The sequence below is a fragment of the Bos taurus genome, chromosome 10 (assembly GCF_002263795.3).
Source record: "Bos taurus isolate L1 Dominette 01449 registration number 42190680 breed Hereford chromosome 10, ARS-UCD2.0, whole genome shotgun sequence".
NCBI lineage: Eukaryota > Metazoa > Chordata > Mammalia > Artiodactyla > Bovidae > Bos > Bos taurus.
Genome location: NC_037337.1, coordinates 28,467,210 through 28,480,796, shown reverse-complemented (window position 1 = coordinate 28,480,796; position 13,587 = coordinate 28,467,210).

The following is a 13,587-nucleotide window of genomic DNA, read 5'->3' as shown; positions in this document are numbered from 1 at the left end:
GTGGGTTGCCACTAGCAATGCACAAAAGTTCCAGTTTCTCTGTATCCTTCACAACACTTATTTTCTGTTTTGTTGTTGTTGTTTTAAAAGGCCATCCTAATGGATGAAAAGTGGTTCTCACTGTTGTTTTGATTTGACCAGTGCTATGATCTAAATATATCACCTCAAAATTCGTATGTTGAAATCCTAACTTCCAAAGATGATGGTATTAGGAGGTGGGGCCTTTGGGAGGTGACTAGGCCATGAGGATACAGCCACCATGAATGAGGTTAGTGTACTTAAAACAGACACCTCACAGAGATCTCAGGCCTTCCCACCATGTAGGGACTCAATGAAAAGATGACCATCTATCAACCAGGAAGTGGGACTGCACCAGAGTAAGACTGTGTTGGTGCCTTGACTTTGGACTAACCAGTCTCCAAAACAGTTAGAAATAAATTTCTGTTGTTTATAAGCTACCCAGTCTGTGCAAGTTTGTTATAGCAGCCCAAAGAGACTAAGACAGCTAGTGATGTTGAGTATCTTTTCAAGTGCTTATTAACTATGGGCATATCTTCTTTGGAGAAATGTCTCTTCAAATCCCTTGCCTATTTTTCAAGAGACTTGTTTTTCTGTCGCTGAGTTTTAGGAGTTATATATCTGGATATTAACTCTACCAGATATAGGATTTATAAATACTTTCTCCCATTCCATGAGTTCCCTTTTCATTCTGTTGATAGTATCCTTTGATGTATAAAAGTTTTTAATTTTGATATAGTCCAATTTATTTTTACTTTTGTTTGGTATTATATCCAAGAAACTGCTGCCTAATCCAATGTCATGAAGCTTTTCCCCTGTGTTTTCTTCTAAGAGCTTTATAGTTTTCTTATTGTCTTTTTGACCATCTTTCCACATTTGTTGGAAGATTTCTCTGCTTCCTGTAAGATCTGAACTACTCATTTCTTGATGAGTACAGTTGTTGGTTAAAGATTTTTTTAGAAAAGCAAACAGTATTACTTTTGGAGAAGTCTCTCCTACTAGAATGAAGAACATTTCCTAGGTAGAGATTCTTCTAAACCTGGCAGTGCTCTTGATTTTCCCATGCATACATATCACCTGAGGATTTGTTAAAATGCACATTCTGATTAGCAAGGCTGACTAGGGCCTCGGGTTCAGAATCTCTACCACATTCCTTTCTGTTGCTAGCCCTATGTCAGAGAGAGCTGCGGTCACTGAAATATGGCCCTCTGTTTATGGGTGGACTATGAGGATCCTCCAACTCAGATGCTGAAACACACATTCTTTCTTTAGTTCTTACCACATGACAAACAGCTCCACAGAATTTCATATAGCATTAATTGCTATTATGAGTTATTAAGAGCCATTAAAATGTGGTATCCATGAGCAACATTAGCAGAGTATTAGAGCTTGAAATAAAAGCCTTACCATGATTTCACAGAGAGCCCTAGGCACTCCTGCCTTTGCAGACCTCTTCCTCCATTAAAAAAATTAAAAAAATTTTGTAATTCTATTCTATGACTGCACTGATATAAAGACAAATATAATCCAGGCAGATTCATTATTGTATATCCATTACTGTTTTATTTTCTCCTTATTTTAAAAGAAATCAAGACATTTGTGGGCTCCTGAAAGCATCCTGCACCCTAGGCACTGTGTCTACTGTGCCTAATACATGAATTGGCCTTGGTATATGAAGATTCCCAATTAGAATTCCACAGGAAGACTGGCAGCTGCACAGGGCTTGGCAGGTTGTTGAACTCCCACAATTAATGAGCAGAGGCAGATAGTTAGAATTCCTACAATTTTCAGATGGACTGCTGTCTGAAACAATATGTCAGCAGTGCTGTGAGTTGGTCATAATTTTCCACTGCTGCTCTTCCTACTTTTTGCTTGTAAAATTAGTGTGCTTTATCTGTTAGTTTGTGTGGGGTTTACCCAAGAAAGTTTGATATAAATCAATATATTTTTGCCTATTGACTTTCCAAAAATCAGACTGTAAGCTATATATTATTATAGTTCAAATGTCAATTAGTCTCTTTTTGCTAAACAGGTAGTTTGCCATGGTGTACTTTTCAGTTATCAGAGCATCCTCATAAGTTCATATTCTTCTCTTAGAAAATACATACAAGTGAAAAAAAGATTTTTCTTGTACTTTATTTTATATCTGAAGAATCAACTTGAATGTTGAAAATGCCATCAGTGATGGTAGGAATCTAGATAGAATCACAGGCTAAAAAAGTGGTGGCAAAATATCTTGAATAGGTTGGTTAAAAGTGACAAAAACAGATAACAATAATTTCAGGAAAGATGATTCATGATAGAAGGACAAAAGTCTGGATGCTGCAGAGGAGACAGAGGAGAATGCTGGGCCCAGAGAAAGGATACTGGAGAAGGGACTGTCTCTTGGACATAGTTACCTTTTACCATAAACTGTAACTGAACTGCAGATTTTCTATGCTAGTAAATGCTAATATAGAGTACTGTTTCCACGTGTGATTAAAGCTTCTTTCATCCTGGCCAGTCTATCTGAATGGTCACAGTACTAACTAACACTTGTCTTGCTTATCTTCTAAAATTTGAACCTCAAATCCCAGAGTACCTACAGCAAGAAAGTCCTAGGAAAATGTCTCTTCCCAACACTGGTTTAACTTACTAGCTTCCACCTGTATCTGACTCTCATTGAATCCAGGCCACAAAAAGTTAACATTGGTGGCAACTGCACCACTGGTTATGACACATTTGCTATTTTTCTCTTGGGCTCCAGAACAAGTTCTAGTCTGTGGGAAAGGATGGTGAGAAGGAAATGTGTATCTAAAAGAAGAAATGTTAGAACTAGAAATTCTTGGGCAGTAAGGACATGAATGTCCTTTTTTCTTTTGAGCTGCAAAGGAACAAATGAATCACAGGAACTTGATGTACAGTATATTTCTCATTTAGAAGAGACCGATCAACAACCACCAGGGTTTTAGAGGATCTGAACAAAGCACAGAGAAAGTAAACATGTTAAACTTTAAATCCGGCTACTACGTCTAATATATCATACTAGTGACCTTAAAAGGAATAAAAGGAATTTAGAATGCTTTAACAACATGCAAGATCACATTCCTTTTCCTGTCATACAGGCTCTGTATTTAAATATAGAGTATTTAAGAGTACAAACCTATAGTACAAACTACTATATATAAAACAGATAACCAACACGGACCTACTGTTTAGCACAGGGAACTATACTCAATATTTTGTAATAACCTATAAGGGAAAAGAATCTGAAAATTATATATATATATCTGAACTACTTTGCTGTACACCTAAAAGTAACACATTGTAAATCAACTATGCAGTAATACATACATACATAAATGAAAACACGCTCACATAAAGAATTACTAAAATTTATTTTTAAATTTAGTTCTATAATTCTAAGAAAATAGTCTGACAAGATGATGACATGGCCATGGCACAAACAGTCTCAGAGAGGCATTCTGTGAACTTTCAGAAACTAACAATCAGGGAGTTACTTTCTTGACCAAAGGTTTTGGCTGATTTGATTTGAGTAAGAAGTTCTGATAAGGGGGTCAGAACTAGGACCCATGTACAGAAGCTCTTGAGAAATGGATTTCACCTCATTATAGGGAAGAACTTTCTAAGTCAGACAGAAGAGACTACTCCCAGGAAAAGCCAGCTTTCTAGCAGAAATAGGCCACTTGGTGGAGATGCTGTAACAAAGAATTCAAGCAACATATGGTTTGTCCATGATGACTTTAATCTTGGGATTTTGTGATTCTTTATTTGGAGTCTGAACAGTTGTTGTTTTAAACTGCTTGAGATTTTATTAATAGCGGTTATAGGAAATATCTTTCACATGCCAAGTGAAAAAGATACAACACATACAAAAGAGTACTAGTTATTATCACAAATAAACAGGAAAAAGAAGAATGAGATGACAATCAATTTCACTGTGATAGGTCATAATGCAGACATTGCCCATTAACAATTATTAACTTAATTTAGACAGGATAATAGTTTTGGAATTCATGAATTATCATTTACTCATTCCCAAACTACTGTGAAGCCCTAAGTAAGTCTATAAACTTGAGAATTATCATTCCTAAAGAATCTTCCCATTGTTCACAGACCCCAGTAATTTTCAAACTTCTATGTATGTCAGAATCACTTGAGCAGCTTATTAAAGATCAGATGGCTAGTCCCCACCCACGGAGATTCTGACTCAGTAGGTCTGGGGTGGGGCCCTGGGTATTTTCATGTTTACAAGCTCCCTGGGCGATTCTTATGGCACCCCAAATTTGGGAACTGCTTACCTATCTCAGGAGAAAGCATCTGCATTAAATAAGTAGTCTACTAAAGCTCTTAGAAAACAAAGTATAATATAAATGCTAAGCTTTGTTGTTTTAAGCAGAAGACATCCTGTGCAGCTATTGTTAGCAAATTTCCAAAAGCAGAAATTAGTATGTTCATATATCAGGATGCGTCCCTTGTGGTTCAGAATCCCTTGTGGGATTCCCTTGTGATAAAGAATCTGCCTGCAAAGCGGGAGACCTGGGTTCGATCCCTGGGTTGGCAAGATCCCCTGGAGAAGGGAAAGGCTACCCACTTCAGTATTCTTGCCTGGAAAATTCCATGGACTGTATAGTCCATGGGATCGCAAAGAATCAGACACGACTGAGTGACTTTCACTCATTCACTCATCAGGATACTGATTTCTCTCCAGTTCCAACTCAACACTTGAAGCATTGTAAGGGTTAAAAATACACACACAGGCTTTGAAGTCAAATCAGGGACTGAATATTGGCTGTCAATCATGAACAGTGAAATTTTGGCTGGGTACTTCACTTTGCTGAGTCTCAATTTCTTCATGTGGAAAAAACAGGAATTAGAGTATTTGTCTCACAGGGTTGTTATGAGGATTAAATGAGATAATGGAAATAAGGTTTTTATCACAGCTACAGGCATGTGGAGAGTACTGAATAAACAGAAGTACTGTTATTATGGTGACCAATCCTAGATGATTTCAGTGTGATCTTGCTGTGATTAATGCAGGGTAAGAAACAGAATCAATTTAACGAGCTTCCTGTGACCATGTATTTGTTTCAGGGGAGGGTGAAACATACATGTGTTTTCATTATACACACTACAATCAAATGTTTTATCTATTTTAAAGTAATTTTATCTTGTCTCTTCCATTTTGCATTTGTTTATATCACTTAGAAATAAACTCCCCTATAGTCACATGAGGAGATCATTTTACAAAAGAAATTAATAGCCGAAAATGGCCACCTGTGTGATAGGCCACACAGCAGACACAAGCTATGGAAATCCAAGATCTTAAAGACTAATTTTTATATCCCAAACAAAATTCTCCTCAAAACCAGAATGTTTTTTAAAAATTTATGTATAGTTGACTTATAATATGTTTCAAGTGTACAACATAGTGATTCAATTTTTATAGATTCAGAATGCTTTTCTAAACAAAAAATAAATTAATCTTACAGCAATGAGCTTACTTCCTAATTCCAGACAAAAAAGTGATAACAGAAATCAGCAAACAGTATTAAACACTGTTCTTTCAGTGGAGTACTCTGACCCATTACATTAAAATGAGTATGAACGATTTTCAGATAAACCCAGACTTACCCAACTCTGGTTTTCAAAGGCCCCTAATCTTTTTCATTCCCACTTTATGATTTTTGGATGGGTAAGAGTGGTCAAAAAAGGCCCCAGAGCTAGCAGAGGTTGATAGTGCTGACATCAGAATTACTGAGCTCCCTGATACCATCTCTGTGTGGGAACTGGTCAGAGGAGCAACTGATAGGGTGTTGACCAACATTCGTGCCTGATCTACTAGGAGAAATACGTATGAGCTGTTGGAGGTTCCCCTGTTTTATTGTCATTATCAGCACACGTCAATAAAACTGTAAAAGGTACTCTGCTGGCTACCTTATCAAGCAAGCACCTTCCATTAATTCTGCAACAAAATATAGTGTCTTACAATCCATGTGTTAGGCAGCAAATCCCAATGGCAGTAACAGGAGGGTTTGCAGATGTGCTTGCTGACAGCATGGCAAGGTCCTGTTACAGGAATTCTATTACTGACTGAATTGTCCCCACAGAAAAACAGGTGCGAGTTGGCGGTACAGCCAAGAATGGATGACTGATAAGTACAGACACCTGGGACTTACCCCAATGTTCTGGTTTAGTAAAAACACCCAAGAGCCGTTTGTTTACTCATTTATTCAACAGATTTGTGTTGAAAGCTTCTTATTTAGGCTGCATGGAGCTGGTTGCTGGAGGTACAACAGTGTGATAAACAGACTGATCCTACCTAAGAGCTACTGACAAAAAAAAAATAAAATAAAATGGAGTATTGCCGATTTATGTACCATGGTAGCAGCAGTGCAGAGTACCCTCAGAGCAGACAGAGTAACACCTCACATGAACAAAAACTGGGGGAATTCCCTGGTGGTCCAGTGGTTAGGACTCCATGCTTTCACTGCGGAGGACCCAGGTTCAATCGCTGGTGGGGGAACTAAGATCCCCTAAGCCATGAGGTGTGACAAAAAAAACAACAGAAAAGTGGAAGTGAAGAGAAAACTAAGAATCAAAGGTTCAAGGAAGGGTTATTTTTGGAGGAGGTGAAGAAGGTAGTTGGAGGCAAAAGGCAGAGAATGGGGAAGGAATGTTCTTGGCTGAGGGAATAGCAAGTTTGAAAGCTTGGAACTGAAATTTCAGTGTCAGATGAACTGGGTAAAGAAAGCACAGCCCCTCAGTGCAGGTATGATGTCAAGATGAGATGAGGCTGGAGAAGAAAGCAAAGCCAAGAAAACGACGGGTCTAGCAAGCCAAGGTATTTTATCCTGAGGCAATGCACAACTGCTGACGTGTTTCAAGTCTTGATCTCTTTCCATGCTGGAAAGATCTCTGTAGCTATTTGCTACAAAAGACAAGGGAGAAGATTTAGTAATTTCCTTCATCTCCTCCCTCAAAGACAACCTGTCAAATAGGTTCATAAAGTTTTATCTTTCAAATTTATTAAAACCATATGAAGGTGCCAGGAAGGCCCAATGAGGTCACTGGCAGCACTGGGTGGAAGAGCTTCCATCTGAGCAGATTCTGAGCCAGACTGAAGAGGGTTAGGCATCTTTGCACTGTAGGTGTTGCTCCTGTCACCCCTTAACTTTATCAAGCCTGTCTAAGCCTAACTAACTGTAAAATATGGAGAACACAGACAGCAGTTTGGTTGACATCAGTAGTAAATAAAAACTATTTCAATTAGAAAATAAAGAATTTCTGTCCACAGTAAGTGTATAAAGGTTTTGTCGAAACAAATTTGGCATTTGATATACACTGCTTGAAATCTGAGTGCAGAGACCATGTTTTCTAGATTCCTTCAAACTAATCAGCCTATGTCCAAATATACCTACCAAAAAGAAAAATAAACAAAAGCAACACACACAACCACACCCCTCCCTCCACAGGCTTTCTGCAACTTACATTTTAGCTTCTTTTTCCATGAACCTCCTTAGAGAGCAGACAGAGCCTTGCATATAGCAGGTACGTAGAACAGGGTCTTTTAAAAATAAAGGTACGGTTTTAAAACGCTACTTTTAAGTGTATAACAATCTGTTGGCCAGAACACACTTGGTGATTCAATTCAGATTTCCCACCCTCCCAAACAGAGAGGTAAAGTAGTAGGAACTTCTGAAGAGATCGACCCAAAGGATCTTCAACATGGACCAGAGGCTCACCAAAGGGATCCTAATTGTGCTGACTTCACTTTCCACTGCAAAAACTTGACATTTGAAATATACTATTTGAAACTGTAATCAAGCACAAACCTATGAGGCCTTCCCAGGAAAAGTGCCTCCATCTCCTCTGCCTGCCTCTTGTTTCTAAGAAAATTTTAGCCTCCTAGGCCTTCCCCGTTTCAAAGAGCACATTTAATCAGACAAGTGAGAAAATCTAGAAACAAAGGAAAACAGTCAAACATGGCAAAATAAAAATATTTTAACCACTAAACAAAGTCAAGGATCTTTGGTTCCTCCTCAAGGGCTAAAGATAACATTCTGAGTCACGTTGTTGTTGTTCAGCCACTAAGTTGTGTCTGACTCTTTGAAACCCCATAGACTGCAGCAGGGAAGGCTTCCCTGTCCTTCACCATCTCCCAAAGTTTGCTCAAATTCATATTCATTGAGTCAGTAATGCTATCTAACCATCTCATCTCTGCTGCCCTCTTCTCCTTTTGCCTTCAAACTTTCCCAGCATTGGGATCTTTTCTAATGAGCTGGCTCTTCCCATCAGGTGGCCAAAGTATTGGAGCTTCAGCATCAGTCCTTCCAATGAATATTCAGGATTGACTTCCTTTAGGATTAACTCGTCTGATCTCCTTGCTGTTCAAGGGACTCTCAACAGTCTTCTCCAGCACCATAATTTGAAAGCATCAGTACTTCATTGCTCAGCCTTCTTTATGGTCCTTCTCACATCCACACATGACTACTGGAAAAACCAGAGCTTTGACTACATGGACCTTTGTTGGTAAAGTAATGTCTCTGCTTTTTAATATGCTATCTAGATTTGTCATGGCTTTCCTGCCAGAGACCAAGCATCTTTTAATTTCAAGGCTGCGGTCACCGTCCGCAATGATTTTGGAACCTAAGGAAATAAAATCTATCACTGCTTCCATTTTCTCCCTACCTGTTTGCCATAAAGTGATGGGACTAGATGCCATGATCTTTGTTTTTTGAATGCTGAGTTTTAAGCCACCCTTTTCACTCTCCTCTTTCACCCTCATCAAGAGGCTCTTTTGTTCCTCTTCACTTTCTGCCATTAGGGTGGTATTATCTGCATATCTGAGGTTATTTATATTTCTCCCAGAAATCTTGATTCTGCCTGTGATTCATCCAGCCTGACATTTCACATAATAAGCAGAGTGATGATATACAGCCTTGACGTACTCCTTTCCCAATTTTGAAAGCCATCTGTTCCACGTAAGATTCTAATTGTTGCTTCTTGACCTGCATATGAAACTTGTTAGACAGGTAAGGTGGCCTGGTATTCTTATCTCTTTAAGATAATTTTCCAGTTTGTTGTGATCCACATAGTCAAAGACTTTAACATGGTCAATGAAGCAGATGTTTCTTCATCTGCTTCATGCTTTCAGAGAAAGCATGAAATTCCCTTGCTTTCTCTATGATCCAATGAATTTTGGCAATTTGATCCCTGGTTACTCCTGCCTTTTCTAAATCCAGCTTGTCCATCTGGACATTCTCGGTTCATGCTGAAGCCTAGCTTGAAGGATTTTGAGCATAACCTTACTAGCATCCAAAATGAGCACAACTGTACAAGTAGTTTGAGTATTCTTTGGCATTGCCCTTCTTTGGGATTGAAATGAAAACTGACCTTTTCCAGTCCTGTGGCTACTGCTGAGTTTTCCAAATTCGCTGACATATTGGATGCAGCACTTTCACAGCATCATATTTTAGGATTTGAAATAGCTCAGCTGGGATTCTATCACCTCCACTAGCTTTATTTGTAGTAATGCTTCCTATGGCTCACTTGACTTCACACTCCAAGATGTCTGGCTCTAGGTGAGGGACCAGACCATCTTGGTTATCCAGGTGATTAAGACTTTTTTTTGTATAGTTCATGTGTGTATTCTTGCCACTTATTAATCTTTTCTGCTTCTGTAGGTCCTTACCTTTTCAGTCCTTTATTGTATCATATCCCTTAGCTATTGTGCATATACTAAAACCTCCACCAGGTGGAAAAAGTTAACTGCATGCTGACCACAAACACAAAGATCCCAGACCTGTTGGAACAGAAGGTTGATACTGTTTGCCTCACCACCAACCAATCAGAAGAATGTTCACAAGTTGGTCACACATCATATAACCCTCTCCCTCACCTTGTCTTTAAAAACCTTTCCCTTAAAGCCATCAGAAGTTTGAGGCTTTTGAGCACAAGCTGCCCACACGCCTTGCTTGGCTTAGCTTGCAATAAAATGCTGCACTTCCCTTCACCACAGTCTAGTGTCATTAGACTGGCTTTACTGCCGGTAGGTGAGCAGATTCAAGTTTAATTCAGTAACAAAATGATTAACTGCTAACCTTGAAGAGTAAATGACAGATTCCTGGGCTTTTCAGGGTGCTCTGTGATACGCCCAACATAAGCCACCATCCTTTACTTTTGTGAAAGAACAGGTCACTTGGAAGGCCTAAGACACAGGTTGGCACAGGGCTGCCTTACTGCCCATGATCTAGTCTTAATTTTCATTCTGTCATCTTAGGGAGAGCCAATATATTTCTTATGTTAAAATCTTAAAGGGGGAAAAAAAGCACAAAATGATTGCAAGTTTCTTTTATCGGGGCTTCTGATGTCACTCTATCTCATTTTTTCTTTGTACTGGCTCTTACAATCAAATTAAGAAATTGCAATTTGTGGTATTTTCTAATTTTCATGGTATAAATACTCCCACCACGACCAAGGCAAAATACAATGTCATGCCACTGAAGGGAGAGTTGGGATATGCACAGCTGACTTCTCCAGAAGTTAGTGCAAGCTGGTTGCAGCATACCAAAGGATATGATCATAGTTGAGTCACACCAACAACATGTCAGTTGAGTCATCCCCACTTAGGATCCGGTCATGGCAGAATAGATATGATCTATTCCTGTGTGCCCCGCCCAAATTCCTGACTCCCAAAATTGTGAAGATAAGAAGATAATTGTTTATTTTTAAGCCACTAAATTAGAAAACAGCTTTATTTGAAACCTAATTCGCATACCATATAATTCACCCATTTTAAGTGTACATTCGAGTGGCTTTTCGTATATTCATAGAGCTGGGTGTCCATCACCATAATCAATTTTAGAAAATTTTCATTACCACCCCCTCAACCCTACCCTCTTTAGCTGTCACTTCCCAATCCTTCCTTAAACCCTTTCCCTAGGCAACCAATAGTCTATTTTCTCCCTCTACATATTTGCCTATTCTGGACATTTCATATGTCCAGATCATACAATGTGACTTTTTGTCACTAATTGGACTAATTTGGACTAATTTACTTAGCATACTGTTTTTAAGGTTCATCAGTGTTGCAGCAGATATGAATATATCACTTTTTATTATCAAATAATATTTCATTGTATGAATATACCACATTTTATTTATTATTAGTTGGTAGGCATTTGGATTGTTAATCCTTTATATTAGTCCATCCAGGCTGTAACTCACAAATTAGGAATCTTGTTTTCATTTTGTGACCTTACTATATGGTGTCCTAGTTACAAACAGAATGAATGACTAAAGGACTTTCCATACTACTCCTTAAAGATTTCCTGCTTTGTGGCTATATCTGAATAATGAATACATTTACATACACAAGGACAATGAGACAAATTATCTAATTAAATTGTGGCAAAAATGAAGTAGATATAACAGCTACACAACTGTTCCTTTTCTCTGCCTTAAGGCACAGGTTTAGTAGAGTTATTTTAGCATCAATTTTCTTACATAGTTTTGCTTATATTTATGAGGGTATTGGTAGATTAGACCTGATCTTGCCAATTTTGATGCAAAGGAGGTTTTGCTATCTACTACAACCTCCATAGTTACGGAAAAATATAAGCAGGAACACCTTTGATTTCTTGCTATACTTAGCAAAATAAATTTTAAGTGAAAGTTTTCTTGTACCACCTATAACTGAAAAGGCATGACACCATGTGAATGATTTTGTGTGCTGCTGCAGTAGCACAGACACATAGTTAAAAGTATACATAACAGGTATGGACACAGAGATATATTTTAGATCTTATAGAAAAATGACTGCTATTAAGAACTGAAACTTAGCAGAAACTGATCAAAACATCTATACTTAATATGTATCATAAAAATATTAGATACATGTACATGCTGGGAGAATAAAACATTATTTGAAGAATCAAAAAATTCACATGTATCAGGGATGATAGTAATACCTAATTAAATGCCATATTCAAATGTCAAATTTTGTTTAGACTGCCCCACCTCCACTCTTCTTTCCCACCTCCTTTCTCTTACTATTTTAGGAGAGAATAGTTCAGTGGTTCAAAGTCTAGTTGTCTGCTTTGCCAGTTTGGGGCAAGTTGGTTAAATTCTCTGTACTTCTATTTCCTGATAAGGACAATTATAGAACCTACTATGTGGTGGCTTGAGGACAAAATGAGTTAATACACATAAAGTGCTCAGATCACTGCTTGGCACACAGTATTCAGTAAGTGTTAGATATTATCATCATCTCCAGAAACTTTTTCTTCTGAGGGCCTTCAATGGTAACAAAGACTTCCAGAAACAGTGAAATATTTGTGTCCTTTAGTACTGTCACTTTTTGATCTGCAATAAGACATAGATAAGCACAATATCAAGAAGCTAAATGATTAGAAAAATGCTTACTAAAGTAAAGCTGCAAGCACCAATAACTCTTGGGAGAGAAATGACAGGGGAAGAGTATTACTTGATTCTCATAACCCTCTGACTTGGGCAAACTGTCTTGGGTAAATAGACATAAAATGTTGGAAGAGCTCATGAGTAGAAATCAAGAGTTGCAAGTAGGAGTCAAAAATGTGCTTATGGGACACAATTAAGCTTTGCTGTTGCTTCACAGAAACAATGTTTAAGTTCCCTAAAAGTGCTGAAGGGATCACAAATTGAATCAAGTGACTCAGCAAATCCTGTTAGAAGGCAATGTATTCAATGAGTACTCTTCCAACTAAAGTGTAATATTTATAAATATAGAAATTTAAAACTTATAATCAACCAGCTGTTGTGTATTTATTGAGATCTTTAATATCTTAAATACACAAACAAAAAAGAGGTGGGGGGTGGGGTGGGGGGGAAGACCAGGCTACAGTAAAGGAGCTAAGCTTATTAAGGATTAAGGATTTAGTTCTACTTCTGGCACAGCCTTCAGAAACATAAAAAGGTCTCAGCTGATGTAAAACATTGTCTAAATCTGCCTTCCCAAGCCAAATTTGACATCACTTTATCAAGATACTCTTTCTCTGTGAAAGCAGAATTTATTATCATGAACCAGAGTTAATTATTATTTTAGGTACTGAGCTAAAGTCAAACCCATTTCTCCTAATTCACTATGTAAAACCTACTTCACTTCATAATCTGAGTCTGTTTTTAAATGTTTAAATCTCAGGGTCCCCTGGTCCTAATCCAACGCTCTTTCCCCTCTGTCACACTACTTGTGACTCTGCACATGCTAAGCAACAGCTATCTTTTGAATCTTTAAAAGGAAAAACTCAAACTCCCTCTAAGAATGAAACGTTCAGCAATTTCATCTGAAATAGTTCAGGGAATGTATTTATTTCAGGCAAACCACACCCATACAGAGGGAGTGCTTTTGGCATATGGCTTTATCTTGTACATTAGGAATGCAGTCTGCAGTCACTGAATAACACTGTACAATGCCAATTTCACAAGGCAATGGTACTTTAGCTAAAATAGTTGTATTAGTGAGGTGAGTGATAGGTATACTTAAAGGCTATGATTTTACCTACTTTATATATCATTTTTAATAAAAGACAA